This window comes from Sapajus apella, unplaced genomic scaffold, assembly GCF_009761245.1.
Source record: "Sapajus apella isolate SASKATOON/1434 unplaced genomic scaffold, GSC_monkey_1.0 scaffold60, whole genome shotgun sequence".
NCBI classification, from domain to species: Eukaryota; Metazoa; Chordata; class Mammalia; order Primates; family Cebidae; genus Sapajus; species Sapajus apella.
The window spans coordinates 13,959,705-13,972,452 of NW_022437000.1; the positions used below are offsets into that span (position 1 = coordinate 13,959,705).

At 57.3% G+C, this 12,748-nt stretch overlaps 1 protein-coding gene across 4 annotated transcripts in view; it reads right to left on the minus strand.

Moving 5' to 3' along the window:
* The window catches only part of RASA3 (RAS p21 protein activator 3), a 124,575-nt gene that overhangs the window by 99,644 nt on the left and 12,183 nt on the right, over positions 1–12,748 (minus strand). Inside the window, exon 1 of one of the 4 annotated variants that reach the window (XM_032246336.1) lies at positions 1,312–1,336. The exons of 2 other annotated variants lie outside the window; for them this stretch is intronic. The gene's annotated coding sequence lies outside the window, so the exon portion shown is untranslated. Of the gene's footprint in view, positions 1–1,311; positions 1,337–12,748 lie in introns of those variants that run through there. One more of the 4 variants, XM_032246333.1, reaches the window with a different exon arrangement.

Genomic DNA, 12,748 nt, shown 5'->3' on the forward strand with positions numbered 1-12,748 from the left:
CCCCCTCACCTGGGCCCCCCCAGCCCACACAGGCTCACCTGGGCCCCTCCCCAGCCCATACAGGCTCACCTGGGACCCCCCCAGCCCACACACGCTCACCTGGGCCCCCCACAGCCCACACAGGCTCACCTGGGACCCCCACAGCCCACACAGGCTCAGCTGGGTTCCCCCCAGCCCACGCACGCTCACCTGGGCCACCCCTCCCCAGCCCACGCACGCTCACCTGGGCTACTCCCCGTAGCCCACCTGGGCCCCCCCTCCAGCCCACACATGCTCACCTGAGTCCTCCCCCCACCAAAGCCCACACAGGCTCACCTGAGTACCCCCACCCAAAGCCCACACAGGCTCACCTGGGCCCCCCTCCCCAAGTCCACACATGCTCACCTGAGTCTCCCCCCGCCCCCCCGCCAAGCCCATACAGGCTCACCAGGGCCACTCCCCCTAGCCCACACATTCTCACCTGAGAATCACCAACACCAGCATCAGCAGCACACAGGAAGGGTGGCCCACAGGCCCTCATCTGCCTGAGCCCAGCCTCCACCTCGGGCCATAAACACCCTTTGGCCACCTGACACGCCCTGCTCCAAAAGTCTCCAAACTTCCCAAGGCCCAGAAACCCTCAGAGACAGAGAGCACGCCTGGCCCCCCCGATCCAGGGCAGGTAGTTCCCAGGGCAAAGCCGTCACCTCAGAAGGGGAGGATGGGGACAGGGACCACCAGGCATCACAGCTCCTCCCCAGCCTCCTGCCCGACAGGGCCACAGGCACATCCAGGACCAGCACTGACCAGATGTTCCCTCGACCAATCTTCACCCAGCCTGAGGCAAGACAGGAGGCACCAGCATCTACACCAGATCCACCAGGGGTTCAGAAATGATATAACCCAGGCCCAGCTCTGAGCCGCCCGTCTGTCCTCCTCTCACACCTGACCATGACAGCATATTTACAATGTCTTCTCAGTCGTTGAAAAATATTTCTAAGATGACATGAGAGCAAATTGATATTCCAGTGGTACAAGGAAGTCACCTAGCTGTAAGACTGTTATGGTAAGATGCGAAGTAGAATTCAGCATGGGGAAGGAAACGGCGTTCCACGCCGTGAGACTGACACTCACAGTACCCTGTACCTACGCTTCCACAGCCAGAGACTCTGACACTCACAGCACCCTGCACCCACCCTTCCACGGCCAGACACTCTGAGACTCACAGCACCCTGCACCCGCCCTTCCGCGGCCAGAGACTCAGACTCACAGCACCCTGCACCCGCCCTTCCACAGCCAGACATTCTGACACTCAGAGCACCCTGCACCCACCCTGGGCTGAGCCGTCTGCTGTCCTGACCCTGTGGAGCTGCTGTTTCAGCAGGGGCAGGCACTGAGGCATATGCTGGGTTCAACAGGCATCACAGAGCACCACACGGCCACTCCCAGAGCCTTTTCCGGTGAACTTTCAGTAATGCATAGAAACGTACGGTGCAATGTTTCCTGTGAGCTTACACATGTGTATTTAATATTGATATATGTGCGTAGCATGCATCTCCATTTTGCAAAATAAGAATACAGAGAAACTGATCAAAAGAAAGACGCTAACATGCTCAGTTCTCAGTGGAAACGACTTCTCATTCTTGAAAACTTAAAAGTAACTTTTCCAAGACATCTACAGAGCAACAGAAATGCTTACAAATTTAACAGCATCTGAGATTGTTACAAATAAAGATGTTAGGTCTAATTTCTCTTTTCCCAACAATTCCTTCGCTCATATTAAATACTGACAGAGTCAACTCATTACATGTAATAAAGGCAATTTTTCCTAATTAAGTTTAAACGTAAAACAGCTTTGTGACTAAATGTCCATTTTTCTTACTGTAGCTGTAGAAACTCACACACAAATCCCCCTGAGACCACGATTCCTACTCCACAGTATAAGGCCCGGGCGGGGAGGGGCTTGGGCTCGGTCTGCTGAGCTGATCACCACCATTACCTTATTAACGTTTTTGGTGTAACCCCGAACCAGATGGGTGCAAACTATGACACACAGTACAAAACCACCTGTCCATCCTCCAGACGCATGGAAGGCTCGGCCCACAGAGACCAAGCTCTACGCTGCGCCCCTTTTAGAAAGCTCTGCGTATGTTTAAAATTAAAAGTCTTACAAGGAAACTATTTTGCTGTGTTTTAAAATGTTCTTAACTACAAAGAAATAGATATTCATTCTAGCCAGTTAAGTCTCCAGGTAGAAAGTTAACCATGACCTCCCTCAGTCAGCCCCACCCAGAGCCACAGCCGGCAAGGACGGCTGGTGTTCACGGCTACACCTCCTCTCTTCCACCACACGACCACACCTGGACCAGACTTGCCAGCATTTCAACGTGGTGGTCTCCTTCCAGCCACAGTCTGTGGACGGCAGTCAGCCTCCAGCTTTGACCCTGGGCACCCTGACCCTCGAGGGGGATGGGCCCGTGTGTCCCGCCTTGGTGTCCTGGTCCTCAGAGGGTGTGTGTCCTGCCTTGGTGTCCTGACCCTGGAGGGGGACAGGCTTGTGTGTCCCACCTTGGTGTCCTGACCCTTGAGGGGGTGTGTATCACAAGGGGATAGGCTTGTGTGTCCCGCCTTGGTGTCCCGGTCCTCAGGGGGTGTGTGTCACAGGGGACAGGCTTGTGGGTCCCGCCTTGGTGTCCTGACCCTCGAGGAGGATGGGCCTATGTGTCCCTCTTTTGTGACCTGGTCCTCAAGGGGGACAGGCCCATGTGTCTGGCCTTCGTGTCCTGACGCTGGTGGAGGACATGGCCTGTGTGTCCCGCCTTCGTGCGGCCTGGCACCATGGGTCTGATTTTCCCACGATGGAGGTCTGCTTCTGAAGGGCTGCACCTGCTCCAACAGGGGAGGTGTCTGCTCACCCAGGTGCGTGTCCTGTCTGAGGCCTGGGCTCTTCCCACCCAGGGCTGGGGGCTGGCCCGTCTCTCATGACCCAGGCAAGCGGCCAGGCCTCCCTGGAACTCCGGGCTGCTGTGGGTGTCTGCTCTGCTCTGGGTGAGGCTCTAGAAGGTTCCCGTGGAAGCGACTGCATCTGGGAAAGCCATTCCCCTGTTTAAAGGATGACCCCACCATGGCTACCCAAATGCCCAGTCCTCTCAGGAAGTTCAGGCTGCCAGGAGAGAGGAAGCAGAAGCTGCTGTCCTTCAGCAGGGCCCTGAAAAGCAGGATGAATCAGCGGGACCATTCAGAACAAGGCTCGAATTACTGCTGCACTTTTCAGAATGGAGCCAGGCTCAGCGTTTCAAAACCAGAGGCTGACGTGGACCAGCTCGCACTTGGCTGGGACCTGAGCCAGCCCGAGTGCCACGCCCCAGAGTCACATCATCCCACCCCGTCACCCTGCGCCAGTCACCCAGCTTCCGTCACCCCGCCCCGTCACCCCACCCCCGTCACACTGCGCCGGTCACCCAGCTTCCGTCACCCTGCCCCCGTCACCCTGCGCCGGTCATCCAGCTTCCGTCACCCCGCCCTGTCACCCCACCCCCATCGCCCTGCGCCGGTCACCCAGCTTCCATCACCCCACCCCCGTCACCCCTCCCCTGTCACCCTGCACCCTCCATCAAAACATGCCCGTCACCCTGCACCCTCCATCAACCCGCACCAGTCACCCCACACTTATCACCCTGCCCATCAAAATGCACCCATCACCCTGCCCCCATCAAAACACGCCCGTCACCCCAAGTCCATCACCCCGCCCCCGTCACCCCTCTGCCATCAAAATTCGCCCATAACCCTGCACTGCTCACCCCACCCTCGTCACCCCACCTCCCATCACCGAGGTGCTGTTTTCTTGGCGCCAGACCAGGTGGGATTCACACCTCGGGTGCACAGCTTCTGAGTCACTGTCAGTCACACTTGCAGCTGTGCGTGGCCTCACTCGGGAGCGGGACGGCAGAGCGCGTGGCGGTGACACGGCCCTCCACTTGTTCTCCGGGAGTTCTGATACCTCGAGGACATCGGACCCAGTGTCTGGGTCCCGGCCCTTCCGTAACAACGTGGCTCCTCTTCAGTCACAAGGAAGACCCAACGTCGCACAGAGAGGTTTTCCGGAGCAGCAGAACCGGCAGCAGCAACGAGGGCGCCTCGGTTCAGTCACTGCACGCGGAGCTCCGGCGGCAGGCCAGGCTGTGGCGGCTCCAGGCGGGTGGCGGCAGGGCCCCTGGGTCTCTGTCACAGCAAGGCTCTCCACTCGACCACCTCACCTGTTTACAACCTCAAGCCAGCCCAAATCCCAGGGGAACTCAGAGGGAGCGTTTCTCCCCAGCTGTATTCCCTAAGCCGGAGGGCAGCAGCAGAGCCCCGGCCTGACAACCACGCGGCCACGTTCTTAGGGCCCCGGCTGCATGACGGTCACGGACGTTCAGTTTGCTTGGTTTTCAGCCCACGTCTCTGGCGCCAGGGCCTTGCTTGGCACCTGCGTGGGCAGCAACCACATGAAGCCAGTCTCGGCAAAAGTGTTGTGTAAGCAGCAGGGGCTCCTTAAAGGCACCGAGTCCTTTTCTTCAACTCTTTATCTGTAACTCAGCCACCTTGCTCGGCATGGTCCCCCAGTCCAAACCCTCAGACCCGTTCACAGCCTGCTCGCCCGAGCATCTCAGAGCTCCACTCCAACCCACACCACTGCCTTTTACCAAATCCCAAGCCAGCGACAGCTTCAGAGTAAAGTGAGGAAAGCACCGCCATGTACTCAGTGCCTGCTGTGGGCTGCACACGCTCACACATCTTCTTCCACACACACCAGCCACGAGGGCGGCCAAGAGGAGAAAAACACAGCTGAGCTGTTTTCTCTCTAAGGAACGTAGACGTCAAAGCAAAACTGAAGCCCACCACCATCTATCTGACAAACTCATCCTCCTGCCGCTCCACCACGACTGCGCGGCCCCGGAGACCAGGCCCTTAGGCCCCCAAACGCCACAGCAGCCTCCCACGGCTTCCAGAGGGACGGGGGCTGGCGCAGGCCGGGAGGCAGGGGACCGGGTGGGTCTCTTTGACCAGGGTGGTCTCGCAGCAGCATGAGGCTGGGCATCGTGGGGGTCTGGCTCTGACACCTGGGCAGCACGCAGAGCACCCTGGGGTGCGACTGCTCAGGAACATCCCGTCTCCTCAGCCACCCACAGACGCTGCTGCAACCGCATCCTCAGGGCAGCCAGCATCTGGCAGAGCCCAGCAAGAGGCCAGGCCCTCTCTCCCTCACAGAAACCTGACCAGTCACACGTGGCTGCCACCTGGGTGGTTAAGAGAAAAATTATTCCTTCTATAACCAGAAAAGATAGTGAATCAACAGAAACAGAAATGCTCAGAATGAAACGTAAAAAATCAAAGTCAGTTGGACAGAATTCAGCAGTGCCCAGGAGGGCCTGGAACCTGGATCCCTGCGCTGGGTCCACAGGCCCGGCCGGCCCGGACCAGGGGGAGACAGATGCAGGCCCCTGACCAAATCCTGTGCTGCAATGCCTGTATGGTAGATTGTACATAATTTTACAATTGCTAAGAGCAGAACTTTTCACGCACGTGAACATTATGTACAACTCAAATCTCGGTGTCTGAGATGAGGTGGAATGGACAGTCTCAGCACTGTGCCTGCAGCCGCTCCCCTGCTCAGGGCACAGCTGCACGACCCCCTGGCCCTACGCAGACAGGTTCTGCACGCTCACCCTCCACCTTCCTCGAAGGACTCCTCGGGAAAGCGGCAGGCAGCTGTGGTCCAACAAGAGCCTGGCAAAGCGCTTCCCTCCCAGAGCCCCGTTTCCTCATCCGCAAGACAAACACAACAAGCCTCCCTCCCCTGGCTGCTGTGAGGACCGACAGCCCCTCCTGGCACCTGCACCGGGGGCGTGACACGCATCGCATGTCACAGCCTCCCATGTCCCGAGGGGGCCGGGACCAGAGCCTGACAGCACCAGGACACACCCATCCGGACACCGGCAAGCTGCCACCACAGATGGTTTGGGGAATGAGAAGCCTCCTGAGAGAGCCACAGTGTCCCAGGTGTGGGGCAGTGGAGTGAGGGTCTGGGCCTGGGCCCTGGTCGGGAGCTGAGCCATGCTTGGGCCGTGAAGGACATTGCTGGAGGCCTGTTAAAATCCAGGGCTGCTCGAGGTAAAAAAACTAAAACCACACTGTGGAATGCACACCACCGGCCACATGCAAGCTGCAGGCTGAGTTCTAATGGGCTGGGGCTTCTAGGAGGGAGGGAAGCCTCACTTCCCACCGCACAGCCCAGCCTTCCCACGCCCGCTGACTGCCTTGGCATTTGCAAGTATGTCCACCGCCATTGCTTTTTCTCCAAAGCAGCCTCCAGATACACAAGCTGTTCAGAAACCCTCATGTGTAAGAGCAGAGTATGTCAAACCTCCATCTGTGCTCAGGAATTAGGACACCCTGGCTGCAATCTGAGCAAAAATGGCGCTTCCAGAGGATCATCAAATCCTGTGTCTTGGTTGGGGTTGGGGCCATCGACTTAAAATAGCTTCTGTTTATTCTGGTGAAGGAGCCACAGACGTCGCCCTAATTCTGAGGAACAGGCGAGGGCGGGAAAAGCAAAGGCAGATTCGCCCCTTTGTGCAGCCCCGTAAGTGACATCGTCCCTCCTCTACCTGGAAACCGTGGCTTCCAGGCACCCGCTCCAGCACCCAGGACCAGGGCTTGCCAGGCGAAGTTTTAACCAGATGGATTTAGTGATAGCAAATAAAGAGAAGGAGAACAACACCCTCAGCCAGGCTACCGTGACTGGGTGTTACCAAAAAATGGCATTAGCAGGGCACCGGGCTTGGCCAGCTCCAGGCAGCCCTGCATCTGCTCATTAATCCCCAGAGTCTTCCAGGGGGCCCAAGGCAGCTGGAAAGCTTTCTCATGACCCATGAGAAAGTCAGAGCCCTCCCAGAGGAGCAGAAGCTCTGCAGGTGACTGTTCAGGAAGCCAGTCTGGTCCTGACACTCCACAGGAAGAGAACTACACTCTTTAGACCAGGGTTTCCCAGGTGTCGGCCGGACAAGCACCCTCTGCAGGGCCTGTGGAAACAGAGATGGCCAGCCCTGCCCAAGATTTACTAGCTCTGCAGGTCTGGGGGAGAGCCTGCTGCGTGCACTCCACACACGTTCCCAGGGGAAGCAGATGCTGCAGGTGTGGGGACCCCATCTGGAGAACCCAGGGTAAGGCTTGGGAACTGGAGGATGGGCTGGCGACGCCAGCTCCCCATGCTTGCCCCGGCCCCACACATTCAGGCCTCTGTGGCCAGCCTGGTCCTCCTTTCCCATGGCCAAGGTGCCCTGACTGCCACTCCCATGGGGCCACAGAGGACACCAACATCCCAGGCAGAGGCACCCACTGTGGGTTCACCTCTCAGTTCAAAGGGTCTCCAAGAGAATTCTCAGCAAAAAGTAACATTCTTCCTTTGGAGAGTGGCTCAGAGGCCAGCAGGAAACTGGGAAGGTGCTTAGCTCAGGAGGGCTGGAGGGTGGGGCTGGGAGGCACTAAGGTCCCTGGGCCTCAGAGGAAGGCCCAGCCCAACCCAGCAGAGGCAGAGCAGGACTCCAGAGTGGAGCGGAGCCCTGCCATGCACAGGAAGTCGTTCCTGACGTGGGGGCAGGAGCCGGAGGGCGGGGATGCCCCTAAGGGGACACACGCCGGCTCCAGAGCCCAGTGGCTGCTGCCCTCCAGGGCCGCATCCACGGGGAGGCTTTTCTGCATGTAAGTTTGTCTGCTCGGCCATATCAGCCTCCTCCTGGCACGTCGTCTCTCACAGGGACCTCCTTCCGTGGAGACCCGGGGCCTCCAGACGGCTCCTCCCGACAGGGCCCAGCCCTCGGGCAGATGCACCTATGGCTTGAGCTCAGCACAGCAGCACAGTGGCTGGCAGGGAACAAAAGGAAAATTGGAGAAATGTGTCTAAAATGTTGACCAGACCTTTGCTCCGTTGCTTTGGAAGAACAACATTGCTTTTGACTAACTTCTTAAAAGGAGAGAAAGATGCCAGTGAGAAAACCACAGGGGACGGATGCTACGCAGGAGTGTAAAACAGCCGCTGTCAGAGAGAAAACCAGAGGGCACGGATGCCACCCAGGAGTGTAAAACAGCCGCCGTCAGAGAGAAAACCAGAGGGCACGGATGCCACCCAGGAGTGTAAAACAGCCGCCGTCAGAGAGAAAACCAGAGGGGACGGATGCCACCCAGGAGTGTAAAACAGCCGCCGTCAGAGAGAAAACCAGAGGGCACGGGTGCCACCCAGGAGTGTAAAACATCCGCCGTCAGAGAGAAAACCAGAGGGCACGGGTGCCACCCAGGAGTGTAAAACAGCCGCCGTCAGAGAGAAAACCAGAGGGCACGGATGCCACCCAGGAGTGTAAAACAGCCGCCGTCAGAGAGAAAACCAGAGGGCACGGGTGCCACCCAGGAGTGTAAAACATCCGCCGTCAGAGAGAAAACCAGAGGGCACGGGTGCCACCCAGGAGTGTAAAACAGCCGCCGTCAGAGAGAAAACCAGAGGGGACGGGTGCCACCCAGGAGTGTAAAACAGCCGCCATCACAGAGAAAACCAGAGGGCACGGATGCCACCCAGGAGTGTAAAACAGCCGCCGTCAGAGAGAAAACCAGAGGGCACGGGTGCCATCCAGGAGTGTAAAACAGCCGCCGTCAGAGAGAAAACCAGAGGGCACAGATGCCACCCAGGAGTGTAAAACAGCCACCGTCAGAGAGAAAACCAGAGGGGACGAGTGCCACCCAGGAGTGTAAAACAGCCGCCGTCACAGAGAAAACCAGAGGGCACGGATGCCACCCAGGAGTGTAAAACAGCCGCCGTCAGAGATCAGTGGCTCGCACCACACCCCTTAGTCCGCCCCACTGTGGCGAGCGCCTGCGATGTCCACGCAGAGGAGGGAGACCAGCCCTGTCCTCAGCACAGCCACAGGCCACGTTAGAAAGGCAACCGCAACTCCACTGTGGAGCGCAAAGCGAATTTCCTTCTGTTACACACTAACTTTCTGTTCTGGGCTTCCTGGGGCTTCCTTCATTAGACTTCAGTCCAGAACCCTCTGGAAAGATCTCTGGGATATCTCGGCCTTGCAGGCGAGGGGTGAAGGAACGGGGATACGGACAGACGGAGGGAGATTAATTAACCTGCAAATGCCCCTTGCACGTGTCCTAGCTCTGTCCGTCAAAGTGAGGTCCAGCCACAACAGCTGCCCATTCGCTTGCTAAATGGTGCAAAATGGGCCCAGACCCTCATTTTACCTGTAAATAAATAACAGCATATTCTTGTCTGCTCTTTAAATCACACAGGCCAAAATGAGTTGAGCATGATCATGTATTTAGTTGACTTCTAAAAGCAGCTTGTTTTCCTTCATCCTTCACCGACCTTTGTTTACGGGTATCCCTTAATAAAATGTGGGCAGGGTTTCAGCATAAACCCGTGGGCAGGTTAAACACACTCCCCCCGGAACAGCCTGCTCTCACGTGCAGGGACAGGGCAGAGTTGTGGCCAACAAGGGACAGACCTCTAACTCCCAACTCTGCAGACGATGGGTGTGCTAAGCTGGGAAATTCTGCTTGACCCCCAGCTGTGGGCGAAAACACCCCCAATCCCAGCCCCAGCCCCAGCCCCAGTTGTGGGCAGCTGCAGGCCCCAGCAGGAGAAGGAGATTCCCACAGAGAGGCCACTGAAAGAGGCACAGGGCCAGGTCCGGCCATGTAAAAATACTTCGAACGCACAGGAGGCTTTGCTTGTGGTGTCGGCAATGGCTTCGGTTTACGTCCGGTGGCAACGCGTTTAGGACCCTGTGCCGCCGTGCGGGAGCTGTTTTCCCCCAGCATCTCCTGGCCGGGGTGGTTGGTGAGCACGTGAGTTCAGCAAGTGAACACACCACCGTGGTGACAGGGAGGCAGCACGGTCACGCCCTCGGCCTGGGAGAGGCCACGCAGCCATGAAACACAAAGCTTGGATTAGGCCGGGCACATGCGGAAGCGCCTGCCTGCCTGAAGGCTGGTCACAGGACGACTTCCCACATTACGAAATGATTAACTGATTCATTAATACCACTTCCTGTCACAAGAGACTGAGCCCTAGAGATAAAGCCATCATAACAACAGCACAGACCTCGAAGCAGCTGAGTCACTTCCACTGCCCTCTGCGGTCCACAGGACGCCCGGGGCATCTGGGTCATTTCCACTGCCCTCTGCAGTCCACGGCACCCCCAGGCGTCTGGGTCACTTCCACTGCCCTCTGCAGTCCACGGCACCCCCGGGCATCTGGGTCACTTCCACTCCCTCTGCAGTCCACGGCACCCCCAGGCGTCTGGGTCACTTCCACCGCCCTCTGCAGTCCACGGCACCCCCAGGCGTCTGGGTCACTTCCACCGCCCTCTGCAGTCCACGGCACCCCCGGGCGTCTGGGTCACTTCCACCGCCCTCTGCGGTCCACGGCACCCCCGGGCGTCTGGGTCACTTCCACCGCCCTCTGTGGTCCACGGCACCCCCGGGGCATCTGGGTCATTTCCACTGCCCTCTGTGGTCCACAGCACCCCCAGGCAACTGGGTCATTTCCACTGCCCTCTGCGGTCCACGGGACACCCGGGGCATCTGGGTCATTTCCACTGCCCTCTGCGGTCCACGGGACACCCGGGGCATCTGGGTCATTTCCACTGCCCTCTGCGGTCCACAGCACCCCCAGGCAACTGGGTCATTTCCACTGCCCTCTGTGGTCCACGGGACACCTGGGGCATCTGGGTCATTTCCACTGCCCTGCAAGCGCACGTGTGTGGGTGAGCACGTGTGTGCACATGTGTGGGTGTGCTTGTGTGTGGGTGTGCATGTGTGTGGGTGTGTACGTGTGTGCGCATGTGTGGTGAGCACACGTGTGGGTGTGCACGTGTGTGCGCGTGTGGTAAGCATGTGTGTGGATGTGCACGTGTGTGGGTGAGATGTGTGGGTGTGCACATGTGAGCGTGTGTGTGGGTGAGCACATGCGTGGGTGTGCATGTGTGGTGAGGAGATGTGTGGGTGTGCACATGTGAGTGTGAGTGTGTGTGGGTGAGCACGAGTGGGTGTGCACGTGTGTGGTGAGATGTGTGGGGGTGCACTGTGTGTGTAAGCATGTGTGAGTGTGCACATGTTTAAGGGGTGCGTACACATGCACCTGTCTGCATATGTGGATACTGCTGTGCGCACACATGTGCCCACCCAAGTGTCTGTCCGTGAGCACGCAGGAACAGCCGGTTAGAAGTGCCTCACTCTTCCTGAGCACAATGGTAGCTCCCCTCTCCAAGGAGCCTGAAAATTCTTGTTATTCTCATAAACACATGACCATGCTGATGGCTCTGTCTTATTTATCCCTTAGTCTATAATAACTTGGAACGCACAGCCAGTAATTCCCTCACATCCTGCAACAGTCCTGGTTCATGGCTTCTGATGGCTGCGGCTGGCTCCCAGGAGCCCCAGGGTGGCAAACTGAGGTCTGCCCCCACCTATGTGATTCAGACCCTACAGCCAAGTCCCTATGGGAGGATTTTCAGTGGGTGGGGAAGCTTCTGAAAAATAACTTGGCTCTAACTAATATCTGTAATTAACACATCAAGTAAAACTAAAAGTTCTTGCCATTGCCTTTTGGTGGATACCCTTAAAAAGTCATCTATCTCACACTGACTCTATCACATCCTAACTGCAGCCCCAAATCCTAACAAACACACCAGTCAAGAATGCACAGCACATTTTTACAAGCCTCACAATTCTCTGATTAGATGCATACAGAAATGCCCCAAATAATTCTGAAATATTTCTTTTGAAAACCAACGTCATCACCACTTTTAAGCCACTAGCATTCTACAATCTAGACCAGCTTCTGCACAGTGGCAGCTTTAGAGCACCACACTCTCAGTGACCACGCACAAATCTGTGATCAATTATTACCCAGCCCAGGCTAGCCTGCCGCCCGGCCTGCTCTGCGGAGCCAGCAGCTATTTCCTGCCTGAAGCACACCAACATCCTACGTTCACTAAACCCACTGGTACAGTGCAGCCACTCAGGGAAGCCAGGGGGGTGAGCGGCGGCAGGGGTGTGGGTGCCACCGTGGGGTCCCCTAGAAGGAAACCAGGGCAGCACAGAACTAAACGGTCACCCATTACCATGACTCATGATCTGGAAAGAAATCAAGTGTTTTTCTGTGGGGCTCGGATCGGCCGCCTGCCCCTCCACCCTCCGCTTTGCTCCCAATCCACACACCCCAGCTCTCTGGACTAAACAGCTTTCCGGGGCCTGGGAAGGGGACATGGGAGGGGGAAAGGCCTTCCCTGAAGAAAACACAGAAATATACTTTACAAAACAAAATAAACTTAAAAATAAAGGCGCTAGGCAAAACTGTAGTGAAAAGTGTTTTTTTCTTTCCACAGTCTTTTATTTTTCACTCAGGATTTGCATAAACACATTCTTGGTTCCAAACACCAAGAAACTCCTTCTCTAAATACTCGAGGAGCGCTGAATGGAACAGGAAATGATGAACAGAGAAAGGAATGCCGCAGATTCCAGGCGGATGGGACCAGCTGGGGAATTCGAGAAACCGAGAAACCGTACTGAGGTCCTGCAGACATCCGCACTCACGCCTCTGGAGGCAACCTCCTGGGATCACCCAGCGGCAGCAAGAGAACCACCAGTGCCACAGCGGCCTCCCTCCTCCCCCAGCCACACATCCACCACCCGTGCCACAGCTGCCTCCCTCCTCCCCAGCCAC